Genomic DNA, 11,260 nt, shown 5'->3' with positions numbered 1-11,260 from the left:
CTTGACATCATCTCTTCAGTTTCTCCTTTTAGTTTCTGGTAACTACCATCTTTCTCTCTGTTTCTGTGAGCTCAATTGTTTTACATTCCACATGAACAAGAACAAATAGCATTTGTCTCTTGGCTTGGCTTATTTCACTTAGCCTAATGTTCTCCAATTCTAGCCACGTGGCTGGCAAGCAACAGAATTTCTTTTTTTTTTTAAGGCTGAATAGGATTCCATTGTGTATAAATACATTTTCTTTATTGGCTCATTTTGTTGATCTGATGCTAGGATTGATTCCATAAGTTGGCTGATGTGATTAGTGCTACAATAAGCATGGGGGGAGGGGTGCAAATGTCTCTTTGACATGCTGATTGCATGTGATTGCCAAATCATATGATAATTTTTAAAGCAACTTTATTATTTATTTTGATGCATTTTTATTGTTATTAAAAAGTCATATATAGAGGGATTACAGTTATGTAACAAATAAAGAGTATATTTCTTTTTGAACAATGTCACCCCTTCCCTCTCTTTCTCCCAGTTTTTCCCTCCCATCTCCACTCACAAGTATAGTTCATTTTTTAACATAGTGTCTAGTGAGTATCAGTGCTGCATTTGTTCACTTTTTTTTTTTTTTTTTTCGTGGGGCCTGAACTCTGGGCCTGGGCCCTGTCCCTCAGCTTTTCAGCTCAAGGCTAGCACTCTACCACTTGAGCCACAGTGCCACTTCCAGCTTTTTCTGCTTATGTGGTGCTGAGGAATCGAACCCAGGGCTTCATGCATGCAAAGCAAGGACTCTACCACTGAGCCACCTTCCATTTGTTCATTTTTTTGTCTCCACATTTCTGTGTCCCTCCCTTACCTTCCCAAAGACAGATAAACAAACAAGACAAAAAGAAAACAAAACAAAAACAGCAACAAAGAAGGAACCTCTTGTTTCTGTTTCCTGGAGTTGATTTTGATAAATACCATTTGATATGATCAGATACATGTAGGTATCATACCTTTGTGTTTTAAATTACATATTTAATTCTTTTAAGAAGCTCCATACACTTTTCCCTACTGACTATATTAATTTATATTAACATCAACAAGGCACAATGTTCTCCTTTCTTCCATCTTTTGGATAGCAACCACTCTAATAGTTTTAAGGTGATACCTCATTGTGATTTTCTTTGCATTTCCCTAATGATTATTGATATGGAACATTTTTACATACCTGTTGGCCCATCTGTATGCCTTCTGAGAAATATCTAGTGTGTCTTTCACCCACTGCTATGCTTTATGGTTTAGGCACTTAGTCTGTGATGCATCTTGAAAAATAGATCTAATTATTGTCAGTTTTTTTTAAGTGAGGACCTGGGGTGAGTTTTTCATAATATTCTCAAGGTCATTGGACAAGAAAATGACAGAAGTTTGATTAGAACCAGTCTAGCTGCTTCAGAACTCAGGCTAGGCTGAAATATATTAATTGAATAGATTAGTGAATAGTTCTTGCAATAAAAAGGTTGAAGATGAAAGGTCAGCCCCAAGGAATAAACACTTCTTGACTGTGGCTCCTTTCTTTCTTGGCTAGTGTCATCAACCATTGAATGACTGCTGTTGCTTACATCTTAATCTTTCTTTCAGCAGAGATAATTAAGGCAATGAGAATTTAACAGAACTTAATATACTTGCTTCTATTTAGTTTACAAAAATGTAATTCTTAACTAAGTAATCAGTTTTCTTATAATTAATACCAGAATTTTTTTTCTGTTACAGAGCAGACAGAAAATTAAACTTAAAAGTATAGATACCCTTGCAAATAAATTGTAAACTTTTCTTCCTTTATGTTCTTTGGCGGAATCTCCTCCTCCTCCTCCATGTCCTCCTCCTTCTCCTCCTCCTCCTCCTCCTCTACCACCACCACCACCACCACCTCCTCCTCGTCCTCCTCGTCCTCCTCGTCCTCCTCTACCACCACCTCCTCGTCCTCCTCCACCTCCTCCTCCTCCTATCCTCCTCCTCCTACATCTTCTCCTTCTCCTCTTCCATCTCCCCCTCCTCCTCCATCTCTTCTTCCTCTTTTCCCCTTTCCTCCCTTCTTTTCACACTCAAGACCTCATGTTCTCACTTATTTTTTCTTCTTAAAACTGACACTCTACCACTTGGGCCACACCTCTACTTCCAGATTTTTGCTGGCTAAATGGAAATAAGAATCTCTCAGATTTGTCTGCTTAGACTGGCTTCAAACAGTGGACCTCAAATTTCAGCCTCCTGAGTAGCTAGAATTACAGACCTGAGCCACTAACAAGGAGAAAGATATTTTTTGGTTTGCTTGTTTTTGTCAATTTTTGGTGCTGGAGATCAAACCCAGGGTCTCCTGTATTCATGTCAAGCAAGTACTCAACCACTGAGATATACTCAGTTCTGGAAACAGATCTCTATCTTATCTTGACCTGTAGGTCACTTCAATCCATTTTCATAAAAGCTATTCTCAGTTGAAAGTTGAGTAATAGTGACAACTAGTGTTTTACTTCCTTCTAATCATTATGGGGTGCATGAATATTTAGTCTTTATTTTTATTCTAAGATAAAGATGGGCAAAGCCTCTTTTGTAAACTTTGAGCGGAATAATTTCTTGCTCAGGCATTACCTTCTGTTTTATTAAGTGGTTTCCTACAAGATATACCAGAGAAACAGAATACATTGAAAACATTTTTTTTTTGTCGGTGGTGAGGCTTGAATTCTGGGCCTGGGGGCTGTCCCTCAGCTCTTCAGCTCAAGGTAAGTGCTTTACCACTTCAGCCACAGCACCACTTCTGATTTTCTGGTGGTTTACTGGAGATCAGAGTCTCATGGTCTTTTCTGCCCGGGCTGACTTTGAACGGTGATCCTCAGATCTCAGCCTCCTGAGTAGCTAGGATTACAGGTGTGAGCCACCAGCGTCAGGCTTGAAAATGTGTTTTTGACTCTACTGTGTATCTTACTTTTTCCAAGTGATCCAGGCCCTAGAAGAAGGCCTGATACAGATCAATACAGGTTAACTATCGTGGGATATTCCAGTGTTAAAACAGTAGATGAGTCAGGTATCTATTCTGGCAATGCAAATGTCCTTATGATGCATCAGGTGTGCAGAAATATAAGATTCTGGTTTGATAGGAATGCATAACCAATGCCCTTTCTTCTGATGTTGAAGTCATCAATGCACAACTCTTCTACCTTGGACATGATGGGGAGCTTTCCTTTGATGTCCCACAATCTCCATATTTGTTTCATTTCCTCTTCTAGACTTATACCCTTATTTAGTTTCCCTATGTATGTTTCAGGGATGTATCTACTTAGTAAAAAAAAGCATTTTCAATAACTTCTCCAGCTTTTATTATATTTCTGTTAGACTTACTCTTTTATTACACAAGTTCACCTGGGTCCCATCAAAGCAGGAAGGGGCCTTTCACTTAGAGGACTCAGGTAAGACTGAGTCCTGACAGAGCAGCGGGAGCAAAATTTAGTACTGAAGGTCAGGGACGTTGGAAAAGTGAAGGAGAAATCACAATCACAACTAGGTGAAGAAATAATGAGGGCAGAGATGGGGGGGGTGAGTGTAAAAAGGGATATGTGGTTCTAAAAATAAATGGTGAAGGAGAGACAAAATGATAGTCCAGTTCAGGGAATCAGTGTTGTAAGTAATGCAAACCTTCACTTTTCAAGTCTTAGATGAGTTCATCTGCTTTATTTATATTTGGCTTTTGTAAAAACCTATTCGGATTGCCTTATTTTGCTGTAAATCTATTAAGAGACTTCTCAGTTGTTCTTATCCTATTAGAGTGAGCTTGGAGAGTGGGGGTGGGTGGGGGAGGGAGATAGTTTTAAAAATGGATAGCCCCGTGGGAGATTGTTTTGAAAGTTTCACTGTTGGGGGAGGCAAAGGGGAGCTTGGTAACATTCTCACATTAGGAAAGAACATTTGGAAGACACAAATTATCAGACACTACTCAAATAAAGGGAAGTTTAACCAGTCAAGGGGGCAGGATGGGAGGAGGCTAGGTAGGGTGTGGGACATTGAAAGGAGCAGCTATACGATGATGTCAACTAGTTATAAACTTGATGCTTGCCTTGTGCAAATTGCTGCCTTGAATTTATCTGCTTTTGACATCCTTGGAGTTCTCCACGCTGACGCAGCATCAGGATGAGTGTTCTTTGTCTTCTTTTCTTGACTACTTTTTCCATTTTGGTGAATGAGGTCTGGGTCACTTATAGTAAACAATTGAATTGGCATACAGGGAAAAAGAAAAGAAAAAAGAAAAGAAAAAAGAAAAGACAATGATGACATGAAAATGTTTTCCTCCAGATTGTACCTAACCTACAGAGATTATGAATAATGCCATCCTACTATTTCTAGCTCTTGTCTCTGGAATTCTGTTCCAGCTCAGTTATTCTACCTCCTATGAAAAATTTCCATGTCCTCAGGCATGTATGATAGTCCCCCTTCCTTCACCACAAAGACATTTGCAGCCTTGTTACTCTGCTTGCAGAGAGAGTCTCCTTAACGTGTATATAGCAAGGGTCTAGTAAGTATTTTTGAGTCAAGTGTAGGTCACAGTGCGCGGGATTAGTAAAGTAACAATCCTGTGGATTGGATGAACATGACTTGCTGTCATCTTGAGAGCTACTTGAGGATTCCATTGCTACGTTTATTCACACGGATGTATGTATGATAGCTTGATAGATGAACCTCCTTGAATGAAGGCAATGGGTGGTTAGAAGTTTGGCATTCAGACTCTGAAACTTTTCATCTTGGCTTTGGATTGTCACTACCTATCTGATCAATTCTGAGCAAAAAAATTTAACCTGTTGGTGTGTTCTCTTGTTGGTGGAGAAGCTCTTACACCAGTGTCTTTCACTAGTAAATCATGTGATAAATATTAGCTAGTATTTGACCCTCTTATTCTTCCTATGTTCCTGCTCACAATTTTTTTCTCTGGGCAAGTCTTACATGCAGATTCAGCTAATAAACTTCTTTTGGGGAGGGCTGTTGCTCCCTTTTCTAATTTCTTTGCTTAATTGTAAACATAGAGTAAAACCTTCTAATGATTGTGTATACCTTAGTTGTTGGAATTAGAAGGATTCCTGGGAGCCAAGAGAACTCATGGTCCCTCACAACTTTTCCCTGAAGCATTCCAGGCAGTAAAAGTGTAAAGGTAAATGATGGGTCTGAACCCAGAAGAATCCCATATTTGGTCAGAAAGGCCAATGGCCTCTGAAACTTTCTGAGCTAGTCATAAGAAATATTTATAGCCATAGGCAATCTTTTTTCAACAAATAGCATGGAAAAGAAAGCATATATATATATATATATATATATATATACATATATATTCATATTCTAACCAATTCCATGTTTTAGGTGTGCCAAATATTCTAACACTGGTGATGAATTTGAAATTTTTTTTATCTTTTAATCTTGCTGTTGTATATTAGTTACATGATTGGAACTTAAGCTTTGTTTCATTTGAATTAGTCTTATGCAGGACAATGTTGGCTTTCAGTTGGTGCAAAAAAAAAATTAGCCTGAGACTGTGTAATACAACTCGTTAGACTCTATTTGAGGAGGAAGACAGAGAACAGAGCGCATAGCAAAACTGTGGCATTGGAAAAATATCTCCACCTCCTTGTAGACGTTTTGGGAATGAGTGAGACCCCAAATTCATATTATTAATACAAGCCTCCATCACCACAAAACCCATCAAATATTTCAAGAGAAACTAAATCCTTCGGACTCTGATTCTTTTACACTTGACTCATCAGAATCTTCTTTTGTAAGAGCAACTTGATAGTTAAGAAACCCTCAGAGTCTTTATTCTTGGACTCAGAGGTCACATTTTTGCCAGCACTCATTGCAACTTGAACCAAGAGAAACTCAACTTCGAATTTTGAGCTCACAACCTTGACGCTTTTAGTTCGGTACATTCAACGTTCAATTGAACCTTTTAATACACTTCATGGAAAGACTAGTCATTAAACACTTCAGATGTTCCTAGCAGGATTGGCAAAGAGGGAGTTTGTCAATTTCCATGAAATAGTTGACTAGAGAAAGTTATGGAACAATGACCTGGACTGAGATATAGTTATAAGTAGTTTTACCCAGTTTGGACATATTTGCCTTATTATGCTCCAAGTGTTGGCTAAGAGGCATGAACAGTCTACCTCCTACTTGGCATGCCAGATGAGTTATGTGTAAGATGGGTATCATATCCAGAATGTCTGAACTACCTGAAATCACAGCAATCTGTTCAGTACCCAAACATATTTTTCTCTCCCTACTTCCATTTTGGCAGGGTGGTTTGAACATTTTCTCAGCCAACCATGGCCCCAAATTTGGAGACATTGTCTTAGCTCAATGAACTTTCCAGGATTACCTTCCCGCTACTCTCATCCCTGGGCCTAATAAAATGTGTGCAAAAGAACTTCTGATTTCATCCACTCACAGTTTTCTGATGAAGGGCTCCCATTTTCTGCTCTCAGCTCAGCAGGAGGTAATGAGCTGTGCCTAGATGGCAGAATGCTGTAAGGGTGAAAACATGCTATGCAATACTCATTTCTATTATTATTATTGTTGTTGTTAGTGGTCATGGGGCTTGAACTCAGGCCTTGGGCTCTGTCCCTGAGCCCTTTTGCTCAAAGCTAACACTCTATCACTTTGAGCTATAGCTCCACTTCCGGTTTTCAGCTGGTTAATTGGAGATCTGAATCTTACCAACTTTCCTGTGCAGGCTGGCTTTGAACCACAACCCTCAGATCTCAGCTTCCTTGAGATGCTAGGATTACAGGCATGAGCCACCAATGCCTGGCCCAGTTTCTATTCATTTGAAAAACATACATCGTAGATGGAGCACACAGCTTTGGATTTAGGCACAGTGGAATTATCCTTCACTCCTACTGTTTTCAGGTGAAGTAGCGGCTGAGAACTGAGTCCACACTGAGGACAAAGCAAGAGGACACAGGAACTCCCCTGGGTTCTTCTCCTCTGTGAATGCCATCTGACATCTCTCTGCAGAAGTATTGGTAGTTTAGAAGGGCATTGATGAAAAAACAATTCTCACTGCAGAAGCCAAAAGATGACAGAAATTCTAGGTGAGGGTTTCCTTAGGTGTAACATTGCTGGCACATCACTGCAGAGACAAGTGACCTTCCCTGATTAGTGAAACACCTTGAAAGTTTCTTTCACAGTAGGTCGGGCGAGCCAATCCTGATTACTCTCCTCTCTTCCCTTTTGAAACATTTCCAGGCTACATTGGGAAAAAAGCACATGGTCGATTAATGATGAAATTGGCCAACTTGCCAATAAAAATAGCGATGAGTTGCTTTGTTCAAGTCACAGCAAAGATGCCCTGTTAGGGTCATGCTGGGCCTAGAGACAAAGGCTGGGTTTGCCAGACCATCAGGAAGGCAGTGACAACAGTAAGTGTGGTTTACCTGTTGTTGTTTTTCTCTCATTTTTGGCCAGTATAAGATGATTTACAGTGTTAGAATCTCTCCTTTATTTGGTTGAGGGTGTCCTGGATGAATATGCAAATTTTTCTGTGAATAAAATTCTCTGAAGCCAACAAAACAACTATATGATCCTCTAGGAATCCACAGTCCCCTTGAGGAAGTAGAATCTGCACATGAAACAGCATGAAAGTAAACACAAAACAACATGTCAACAAGGACAAATTGATCTACACAGTTGCTTTTTTTTTTTTTCCTCTGCTGTTTCTGAGGCTTGAACTCGGGGCCTGGGCACTGTCCTTTAGCTTTCTTGCTCAAGGCTAACAGTCTATCATTTGAGCCATACATACACTTCCTTCAGTCACTATTTTTATTTAATGTTTAAAAAAATCAGAATGAATTTAAACTTTTAAAATTAATTAAGAGTAAATATCTTACACACAATTTACATAAAATAATAAAGGTAAGAATAAATCTACAATCTACCCTTCAAGAGAAAAGAAAAACTATTGGCTATCTTTTTAGTGTAATTATTTCAGCTATTAAAAAAAAATCTTATCGGGGCTGGGAAGGTGGCTCAGTGGTAGAGCACTTGCCTTGCATGCTCGAGGCCCTGGGTTCGATTCCTCAGCACCACATAAGAAAAAAGCCGGAAGTGGCGCTGTGGTTCAAGTGTAGAGTGCTAGCCTTGAGCTGAAGAGCTGAGGGACAGTGCCCAGGCCCAGAGTTCAGGCCCCACGACCGGACCCAAAAAAAGAAAAAGTCTTATCAACTTTACTCATAAATGAGTACTTTTTTCCATCCTATGTTTATTCTTTTAAAAGCAGTTGTGGTGAGAAATCTACAATATGAAATTTACAATCTTAATTTTTGTGTGTCTGTACTAGGTTTGAACTTAGGGCCACACATTACTTGGCTGGTGCTCTACCACTTGAGCCACACCCTCACCCCAGCTTTTGATTCATTATTTTGGAGATAGAATCTCTTGGACATTTCTGCTGATTTCAACCACAATCATATCACAGTCTTCTGAGTAGCTAGAATTACAGGCATGAGTTATCAATACCTAGCCCATATTAAACATTTTTAAGCATTCAGTTCAGTAGTGTTGAATATAATACATGCAAGTTAAACAATCAATTCTGGTCTTTTTAAAAAAGACAGATACACTTCAGGGCCTGGGCACTGTCCCAGAGCTCTTTTGCTCAAGGCTAGCACTTTACCACTTTGATCCACAACACTATTTTCGGATTTTGAGTGGTTAATTGGAGATAAGAGTCTCATGGGTACTTTTCTGCCCAGGCTAGTTTTGAACCATGATCCTCAGCTCTGAGCCTCCTGAATAGTTAAGATTACAGGTGTGAGCCATTGGCACCCAGCTGTACAACATATATTTTTTAACACTGCCTCAAAATTTTAGTATAGAAAACATATTAATCTAATGGCAATGAAATAAATAATGGTAAATGTTACAGGTTATCTGTCTAGTATCTCCCATATTAGATGTATATATACATATATGTGTAGTTTTGTCTATATTCCTTATCAAAGTTTATATTTATTAAGACATTATATCAAAGAATCAAGTGCCTTTGGGGGGAGAGGAATGGGGGAGGGAAGGGATAGTGGGAGAACAACAAAGGAGTGGGTAACAAAGTTTGGCAAGAAATGTACTCATTACCTTACTCATGTAACTGTAACTCCTCTGTACAATAAAATTTAAAAAATTAAAAAAGAAAGACTCAAGGGGCTGGGAAGGTGGCTCAGTGGTAGAGCGCTTGCCTTGCATGCATGAGGCCCTGGGTTCGATTCCTCAGCACCATATAAGCAAAAAGAAAAAAAGCCGGAAGTGGCATTGTGGCTTAAGTGGTAGAGTGCTAGCCTTGAGCTGGAGAGCTGAGGGACAGCGCCCAGGTCCAGAGTTCAGGCCCCACGAATGGACCCCCCCGCAAAAAAAGAATCAAGTGTCTTTGTCTTCAGCATCATTTTGTAAATTTTCTTGAATATTATATGTCTGCATATTTAATTTTGTTGCTTACACTTCTCTTTCTTTCTTTCTCTTTCTGTCTTTCTTTCCTTTCCTTCCTTCCTCTCCCTCTCTCTCCCCCTCTCTCTTTCTCTCTTTCTCTCTCCCCCTCTCTCTTTCTCTCTTTCTTTCTCTCCCTCTCTCTTTCTCTCTTTCCTTTCTCTCTCTCTCTTTCTTTCTTTCTCTCTCTTTTTCTTTCTTTCTTTCTTTCTTTCTTTCTTTCTTTCTTTCTTTCTTTCTTTCTTTCTTTCTTTCTTTCTTTCTTTCTTTCTTTCTTTCTTTCTTGCATTTTGCAGTTACTGACCAGGAAAAGATGGCTGATTTAAGGAAGCAAAGGAGGAAATGTAATTTATCAGGGGAAATCTTTGTAGAGCAGGTTCTATGGGCAGAGCTCAGGCCCCCGAGGTGCTTTGAGACTACAGGCTGAGTCCACTTTTGACCAGAGGCACAAGGCAAGAACAAGTTCTGTGGACTGTACTGTAGAACACAGCCCAAATGTTGAAAATCAGTCTCCCTACATCTTGCTTGCCAATTAGGAGCAACCCCTTGACAGGCTGTAACAGTGCTTCTGTTCAATACCACTTGAGCACTGAAGGAAGGAGGGGATACTGAAAGGCCCAGGCTTCTCTGGTTGCTGCTTCAAAGTGCACAAGAACATTTAAAGGAATTTAAGAGACTTCTTCAAGGACTAAGAATGTGGCGTAAGTAGTAGAACACATGTCTAGCAAATGTGAGGCCCTGAGTTCTAGCCCCAGTATTGCCTCCTCCCCACAAGTAAAAGTCTTTAACATATGAAATTATTTCAGAGCCCTTGTAACAAGCAGCAAATTGACCAGAATAGAGAACTTGGATTGCATCCTGGGATTTGACAAAATGATCCTGTGTTCCTCGTGGTCCTTTAAATCTGTGATTTGTATACATTGATGCACTTTGCTTGTTATTTTTTTCCACTTTGTAGATTTGTAAACTGAGGCTGAGGTTAGTGAGAAGAAAGAGGACCTCAAGAATAGCCAACGCTAGAATAAGAAGATTCCGAAGAAGGCATTGATCCTAATATTGATCCCTGTCTTATACAATATATTTAAATGAAATAACAATTAAAAAAATAAAGGATCGTGACCTATGGGGAAAGCACAGAGAGGCAGAATTGCCATAAAAGGATGCAGTGGAAACGTGTGGGCCCAGGAAGCCACCAGCTGGCTTGGCGAGCTCAGAGCTGGCGGAGCTGAGAAGCTCCCCTTGCTGCTTCTCGGTGACACAGTGACTCGATGAAAAGTCGTGAGACCCAGTGACAGTTTCTGGGATGCAAAACCCTCTTAGCTTCAAACTAAAAAGTAAACTTCTCCGCTTGGTCCTACACAGACCACACCACTTCTGTCCAGACATGAGCCTGTCTCACTGCACAGGTAACACACAAGTATCTAAATGTGGCTCCGTACCTGTGCGTATCTTTGCAAGGCGTAGAATGTAATGTCTCTTATAAGTGAAACACTTCTCCACCGATTGCCTTTTTTTGGGGAAGGGGAGGATGGGGGTTAATTGTCCTTCAAACTATTTTGCCAGCATCCGATGTTGTAGCTGCGTTGGACCTGTTTCTAATTGAATTTATCGAGAAAGGATTTGGGTGTGTTTCTGAAACATGCCACTCCTGGGCAGCCCTGGGCCGAGAGTTCTTCTCTCTCGGCTCTGCTGGTCCTGGTCCTTCAGCTCGGCTCCATCTCCTGCAGCAAAGCACAGGGGGATGTGGCCCAGAGCAAAGCAGCCGCGCTCTGGTGTCTAT

Source organism: Dipodomys ordii, unplaced genomic scaffold, assembly GCF_000151885.1.
Source record: "Dipodomys ordii isolate 6190 unplaced genomic scaffold, Dord_2.0 Scaffold26, whole genome shotgun sequence".
Taxonomy (NCBI): Eukaryota; Metazoa; Chordata; class Mammalia; order Rodentia; family Heteromyidae; genus Dipodomys; species Dipodomys ordii.
This window is presented reverse-complemented; position numbering follows the sequence as displayed.